The sequence below is a fragment of the Anolis carolinensis genome, unplaced genomic scaffold (genome assembly GCF_035594765.1).
Source record: "Anolis carolinensis isolate JA03-04 unplaced genomic scaffold, rAnoCar3.1.pri scaffold_11, whole genome shotgun sequence".
NCBI lineage: Eukaryota > Metazoa > Chordata > Lepidosauria > Squamata > Dactyloidae > Anolis > Anolis carolinensis.
The window spans coordinates 25,796,731-25,805,427 of NW_026943822.1; positions in this window are offsets into that span (position 1 = coordinate 25,796,731).

Genomic DNA, 8,697 nt, shown 5'->3' on the forward strand with positions numbered 1-8,697 from the left:
CACATTGTCTATAATACACCCCTAGTATGTTATATTATTAGTATTATGTAACATAGTCGTGCTAAATCATAAGTTGAGTAAGAGATGTGGGCGAAACGTCAGGAGAGAATGCTTCTGGGAAACCAATTATTATTTCTTACATTGTACTAGATTAATCATATACCACATTGTCTATAATACACCCCTAGTATGTTATATTATTAGTATTATGTAACATAGTCGTGCTAAATCATAATTTGCGTAAGAGATGTGGGCGAAACGTCAGGAGAGAATGCTTCTGGAAAACCAATTATTATTTCTTAGATTGTACTAGATTAATCATATACCATAATGTCTATAATAGACCCCTAGTATGTTATATTATTAGTATTATGTAACATACTCGTGCTAAATCATAAGTTGCGTAAGAGATGTGGGCGAAACGTCAGGAGAGAATGCTTCTGGGAAAACAATTATTATTTCTTACATTGTACTAGATTAATCATATACCACAATGTCTATAATACACCCCTAGTATGTTATATTATTAGTATTATGTAACATATTCGTGCTAAATCATAAGTTGAGTAAGAGATGTGGGCGAAACGTCAGGAGAGAATGCTTCTGGGAAACCAATTATTATTTCTTAGATTGTACTAGATTAATCATATACCACAATGTCTATAATACACCCCTAGTATGTTTTATTATTAGTATTATGTAACATAGTCGTGCTAAATCATAAGTTGCGTAAGAGATGTGGGCGAAACGTCAGGAGAGAATGCTTCTGGGAAACCAATTATTATTTCTTACATTGTACTAGATTAATCATATACCACAATGTCTATAATACACCCCTAGTATGTTATATTATTAGTATTATGTAACATAGTCGTGCTAAATCATAAGTTGAGTAAGAGATGTGGGCGAAACGTCAGGAGAGAATGCTTCTGGGAAAACAATTATTATTTCTTACATTGTACTAGATTAATCATATACCACAATGTCTATAATACTCCCCTAGTATGTTATATTATTAGTTTTATGTAACATACTCGTGCTAAATCATAAGTTGCGTAAGAGATGTGGGCGAAACGTCAGGAGAGAATGCTTCTGGGAAACCAATTATTATTTCTTGCATTGTACTAGATTAATCATATACCACATTGTCTATAATACACCCCTAGTATGTTATATTATTAGTATTATGTAACATACACGTGCTAAATCATAAGTTGCGTTAGAGATGTGGGCGAAACGTCAGGAGAGAATGCTTCTGGGAAACCAATTATTATTTCTTACATTGTACTAGATTAATCATATACCACATTGTCTATAATACACCCCTAGTATGTTATATTATTAGTATTATGTAACATACACGTGCTAAATCATAAGTTACGGAAGAGATGTGGGCGAAACGTCAGGAGAGAATGCTTCTGGGAAACCAATTATTATTTCTTAGATTGTACTAGATTAATCATATACCACAATGTCTATAATACACCCCTAGTATGTAATATTATTAGTATTATGTAACATACTCGTGCTAAATCATAAGTTGCGTAAGAGATGTGGGCGAAACGTCAGGAGAGAATGCTTATGGGAAACCAATTATTATTTCTTAGATTGTACTATATTAATCATATACCACAATGTCTATAATACACCCCTAGTATGTTATATTATTATTATTATGTAACATACTCGTGCTAAATCATAAGTTGCGTAAGAGATGTGGGCGAAACGTCAGGAGAGAATGCTTCTGGGAAACCAATTATTATTTCTTAGATTGTACTAGATTAATCATATACCACATTGTCTATAATACACCCCTAGTATGTTATATTATTAGTATTATGTAACATACACGTGCTAAATCATAAGTTGCGTAAGAGATGTGGGCGAAACGTCAGGAGAGAATGCTTCTGGAAAATCAATTATTATTTCTTAGATTGTACTAGATTAATCATATACCACAATGTCTATAATAAACCCCTAGTACGTTATATTATTAGTATTATGTAACATACTCGTGCTAAATCATAAGTTGCGTAAGAGATGTGGGCGAAACGTCAGGAGAGAATGCTTCTGGGAAACCAATTATTATTTCTTAGATTGTACTAGATTAATCATATACCACAATGTCTATAATACACCCCTAGTATGTTATATTATTAGTATTATGTAACATAGTCGTGCTAAATGGTAAGTTGAGTAAGAGATGTGGGCGAAACGTCAGGAGAGAATGCTTCTGGGCAACCAATTATTATTTCTTAGATTGTACTAGATTAATCATATACCACAATGTCTATAATACTCCCCTATTATGTTATATTATTAGTTTTATGTAACATACTCGTGCTAAATGATAAGTTGCGTAAGAGATGTGGGCGAAACGTCAGGAGAGAATGCTTCTGGGAAACCAATTATTATTTCTTGCATTGTACTAGATTAATCATATACCACATTGTCTATAATACACCCCTAGTATGTTATATTATTAGTATTATGTGACATACTCGTGCTAAATCATAAGTTGCGTAAGAGATGTGTGCGAAACGTCAGGAGAGAATGCTTCTGGGAAACCAATTATTATTTCTTGCATTGTACTAGATTAATCATATACCACATTGTCTATAATACACCCCTAGTATGTTATATTATTATTATTATGTAACATACTCGTGCTAAATCATAAGTTGCGTAAGAGATGTGGGCGAAACGTCAGGAGAGAATGCTTCTGGGAAACCAATTATTATTTCTTACATTGTACTAGATTAATCATATACCACATTGTCTATAATACACCCCTAGTATGTTATATTATTAGTATTATGTAACATAGTCGTGCTAAATCATAAGTTGCGTAAGAGATGTGGGCGAAACGTCAGGAGAGAATGCTTCTGGGAAACCAATTATTATTTCTTAGATTGTACTAGATTAATCATATACCACAATGTCTATAATACACCCCTAGTATGTTATATTATTAGTATTATGTAACATACTCGTGCTAAATCATAAGTTGCGTAAGAGATGTGGGCGAAACGTCAGGAGAGAATGCTTCTGGGAAACCAATTATTATTTCTTACATTGTACTACATTAATCATATACCACAATGTCTATAATAAACCCCTAGTATGTTATATTATTAGTATTATGTAACATACTCGTGCTAAATCATAAGTTGCGTAAGAGATGTGGGCGAAACGTCAGGAGAGAATGCTTCTGGGAAACCAATTATTATTTCTTACATTGTACTACATTAATCATATACCACAATGTCTATAATACACCCCTAGTATGTTATATTATTAGTATTATGTAACATACTCGTGCTAAATCATAAGTTGCGTAAGAGATGTGGGCGAAACGTCAGGAGAGAATGCTTCTGGGAAACCAATTATTATTTCTTAGATTGTACTAGATTAATCATATACCACAATATCTATAATACACCGCGAGTATATTATATTATTAGTATTATCTCACATACCAGTGCTAAATGATAAGTTGCATAAGAGTTGTGGGCGAAACGTCAGGAGAGAATGCTTCTGGGAAACCAATTATTATTTCTTTCCCGCCCAATTTGACCTGTCTCAGCCTGTGACGTGCGGGAGAATTGTCCAATCGGGCGGCGACACATGGCGAAGGGGTGGGACCAAGTCCAAAAAGGCGGCCGGATTGGGAGGCTAACATATATTTTAAATCACAACGGAGTGCGCATGCGTCAAGCAGCGCCCTGTTTTCGCGCCCAAATTGGCGAGCTGGAGAATCGTCCAACCGGGCGGCGCCACATGGCGAAGGGGTGGGACCAAGGCCAAAAAGGCGGCCGGATTGGGAGGCTAACATATATTTTAAATCACAACGGAGTGCGCATGCGTCAAGCAGCGCCCTGTTTTCGCGCCCAAATTGGCGAGCTGGAGAATCGTCCAATCGGGCGGCGACATATGGCAAAGGGGTGGTACCAAGGCTAAAAAAAAAACGGCCGTTTTGGAGGCGGGGCTTCTTCTTGGCTGTAAATTGTAAAATTTGCCTCAGACAATCTCGGGACGCCGAGAGAGAAGGCAGCTTGGCCTGGGAGCCATTCTGAAGCCCTGGGTCGGAAGAAAGAAAGAAAGGGCAGCCGCGGCTAGAAGGCCCGAAGAGACAGGCTCCGTTTCTGAAGCAGGTGAATAAGGGCCCCTTTTTCATAAGGGCTCACCTGGTTCATTTGACTTCCTTTGAAATTAATCTGGAGTTTAAAGAGACGCCTTTCCTTTTGGGAATCACTTTTACCTCAGGAAAGGCTTCTCTTCCAATCCCACTTCATTTTATGTTGCTTTCCTTGTTATTTTGGGGATTCTTTACCTCAGGAATCTCCTCAAAATTGAAATACAAAGAGGAAAATGCCTATTTTATATATTAGTCTTATCTTAATTTTATCAAAAATGGCCTCAAATACCACAAGATAAGGGTGCATAAAGGCTTTGTGAAACAGAAAGAAAGAAAACTATTTTATTTATTAATATTTCATTATTTTTTGCCTCACATCGTCTCAAGTCACAAAGCCTTGAAATAGAAAATACAGTAGAGTCTCATTTATTCAAGCTAAAGCTTGGATAAGCGAATATCTTGGATAATAAGGAGGGATTAAGGAAAAGCCTATTAAATATCAAATTAGGTTATGATTTTACCAATTAAGTACCAAAACATGTTTTACAACAAATTTGACAGAAAAAGTAGTTCAATATGCAGTAATGTTATGTTGTAATTACTGTATTTACGAATTTAGCACCAAAATATCACGATATATTGAAAATAGAAATGGGTTGGATAATCCAGAAACTTGGATAAGCGAGACTCTACAGTTAAATATTCAGGGGAAAAAATGTTCACTGAAATATTTACAAAATCATTAAAATATTAATATTTAAATAAAAAATATTTGCAGAAATATTTGCCAAAAATAAGCAAAGTATTTGGGGAAAAATATTCACAAAAATATTCATAAAAATATTCACAAATACATTCAGAAAAAAAATAATGAAAACATTCACAAACACTGAAATAAAATATTCACCCAAAAAAATCATACAAATATTAGTGGAAATATTTGCCAAAAATAAGGAAAATATTTGGAAAAAATATTTACAAATACAGTAGAGTCTCACTTATCCAACACTCGCTTATCCAACGTTCTGGATTATCCAACGCATTTTTGTAGTCAATGTTTTCAATGCATTGTGATATTTTGGTGCTAAATTCGCAAATACAGTAATTACTACATAGCACATTGAACTACAGTAGAGTCCCACTTATCCAACACTCGCTTATCCAACGTTCTGGATTATCCAACGCATTTTTGTAGTCAATGTTTTCAATGCATTGTGATATTTTGGTGCTAATTTCGCAAATACAGTAATTACTACATAGTATTACTGCCTATTGAACTACTTTTTCTGTCAAATTTGTTGTATAACCTGATGTTTTGGTGCTTAATTTGTAAAATCATAACCTAATTAAATGTTTAATAGGCTTTTCCTTAATCTCTTATTATTCCCTCAGAAATGGCAAAGCCTTGTGAAACGGACGGAAGAAATAAAGGCAAAATTTTTGAAAATTTCCACAGCTTTTTCTGAAGGGACCCAGGTGAATATTGTTCTTTTTTATTTATTTTAATCTGATTTATTTCTTATCCAGATCATTTCTTTTCACTTCTATTTTATGTATTAATATTTTATTATACCAAACCAAAAAATAATAATTACAAAGTCTTTTCCAAAGAAGAAGAAAAAGGCTAAAATTTTGGGTTGATGTGAGTTTTCCGGGCTGTATGGCTAGGCCCCAGAAGCATTCTCTCCTGACATTTTGCCCACATCTATGGCAGGAAACCATAGATTGCTGGAAACTATAAGGGAGTGGTGAGGCTTTTATATTCCAACAGACCTCACAACCTCTGAGGATGCCTGCCAGAGATGTGGGCGAAACGTAAGGAGAGAATGCTTCCGGAAACCCATTGTTATTTGTTACATTGTACTATATTAATATATAATATATATTATATCAAACAAACAAAAAATTACAAGGTCTTTTCCAGAGAAGAAAAAAAAGGCTTAATTTTTGGGTGGTTGTGAGTTTTCTGGGCTGTTCCAGAAGCATTCTCTCCTGACGTTTTGCCCACATCTATGGCTGGAAACTAAGGGAGTGGTGAGGCTTTTATATGTCTGCGAAATGTCCAGGGTGGGAGAAAGAACCCTTGTCTGTTGCAGGCAAATGTGAATGCTGTTATTGGCCACCTTGATTAGCATTGAATGGCCTGTAGTTTCAAGGCCTGGCTGCTTCCTGCCTGGGGGAATCCTGTGTTTGGAGGTGTTAGCTGGCCCTGCTTTTTGAGGTGGCAGCCCAGAAACTCACAACAACCCATGAAAGCCTTTGACAACACATGGCAACATTTTTGAAAATTCAGACAGCTTTCTAGAGGACAGGAGTAGAATAATAATTGCATTTTTTTACCAATCTGATTTATTTCCAGCCTTAAGACCCATAACATGCTATGCTGAAAATTTAATATATATATATATATATGTGTGTGTGTGTGTGTATGTATTTGTATATAATGGACAATGTAATTTATAATAATATGATTTAATGTATATACATATAATATTGATAATAATATTGTAATGTAATAAAATATAATAATACAATATAATGATATTGATTATATATTATATATAATTTTATATGTACATAGAAAGTATTAGCATTCACAATAATAGCATTATATATAACTATATTGTACTACACCATCATACTGTAATGTTATTAGAAATATTACAATTAATACATAACATAATTAATATTATATTGTATTATATTCTATATTCAATATAATATATTGAATATAATATTATATTAATAATAATATATTATACTAATAATAATATATTATTAATAATATAACATATTAATAATAATATAACATATTAATAATATAATATTATCATATAATATTATAATAATAATATAATATATTGTATGTATATTCAATATATATCATTGTCTATTATATTGTATATTATATGCGATATACTATATATACATAATACATATTATATTATTAGCATAGCATGTTACAGGTACAGGAGACAAGATGGGAACTGCCTTCCTGGCCTTGCAAAATAGATAGAAGACAATGCCTGTTTTTTTTCTGAATGCTTTCTTCCCACTCACTCTTCTCCCAGCGCTGAATTCAAGTCAACGTGAAGAAAGAAACAAAAGGTCGAGAGACAGAGGACGGAAGATGCTTGAAGACACCCTCGCAAGGACACCGCCTGCCTCCCAAAAAAGGTCGTTTTCAGGGTAATTGGTGTAAGGGTAGGCATTTAATGTCTATGTTTGCATTTAAAAAAGGGTTACTTTTGCACATGGTTCCCCTCGCGTGTGGCATCGAAGAAGTCCCACTCGGGAACGGACGGGTCCTCCCTTTGTTCTAGGCAGATGATGGGTCTTCCTATACGGGCCGTAGGGGTCACAGCTTGGGGGTCAGCGGGGGCCCCCGCCCTGGCATCGCGGGGGGCAGCACACGTTACGGGCATTTTAAGATGTCCTTGCAACTTAGAAATAAAAATATCAATACCTTAACTCACTTACTAACATCCTACTAACACCATTCTAAATAGGGTACCCTGCCCTTTTAAATAGGACTGTGTTCTGCCTGATGGCAAGAACCAAGCTGGGAAGGGAGGGGGCCTCCTGGCCCCCCATAAAAGGGCCCCCATGGAAGGACATTGCAAAAGGCCCCTAAGGTGTCCTGAGAGCAGCCTCTTGGTCCTCAGTGTTCCCCACGGTGCCAGGGCTGGGCCCCTTGCTCTCCCCCAACCCATGGACCCTGCCGCTTGTATATCATCCGTCCAGGGCCAACGGACGCCCCCTCCCTCCCCGGGCGGAGCTTCGAGGCCACACTCAAGGGGAGACCAGAGCCGTGTGCCTCATGCCAACGCCTAGCACGTGGCGAACCTTTTTTTTTACTGCAAACATAGGCATCATGATTGTGATTTTTGTTAATTCCTTTTAAATTTAATTGTTTGTATTTGATAGCATGGTAGGCTGGTTTTATATCAGTGAGCCGCCCCGAGTCCCTCTGGGGAGACGGTGGCAGGGTACAAAAATAAAATAATAATTATTATTATTGATTCGAGGCACCTGGAAAAAGAAATACCAGGAAGCAGATAAAATTATTATTATTATTACTGATTCGAGGCACCTGGAAAAAGAAATACCAGGAAGCAGATATTATTATTATTATTATTATTATTATTATTATTATTATTATTATTATTGATTCCAGGAAAAAGAAATACCAGGAAGCAGATAAAATTATTATTATTGTTATTGTTGTTATTATGTAGGGCCCCCTTTTATTTATGTAAGGCCACACACCCAGGGGACCACTATTCCTAATTAAAGCCTGGTTAAAGGGGATCCTCTATTCTTAAAGTTAGGAGTATAGAGATCTCCTATCCAGAAACTAACGCGGCCTGCCCTATAGAGATCTGTTAAACCAAGGCGGCCTGCCCTATAGAGATCTCCTATTTCACGTAATATCAGGCAATATGGAGATCCCTGGTTTTTTTAACCGTTAAATCCCTTACGTGGGGATATCCCTGGGTTTTTTTTACCGTTAAATCCCTTACGTGGGGAAATCCCTGGTTATTTTAACCATTAAATCC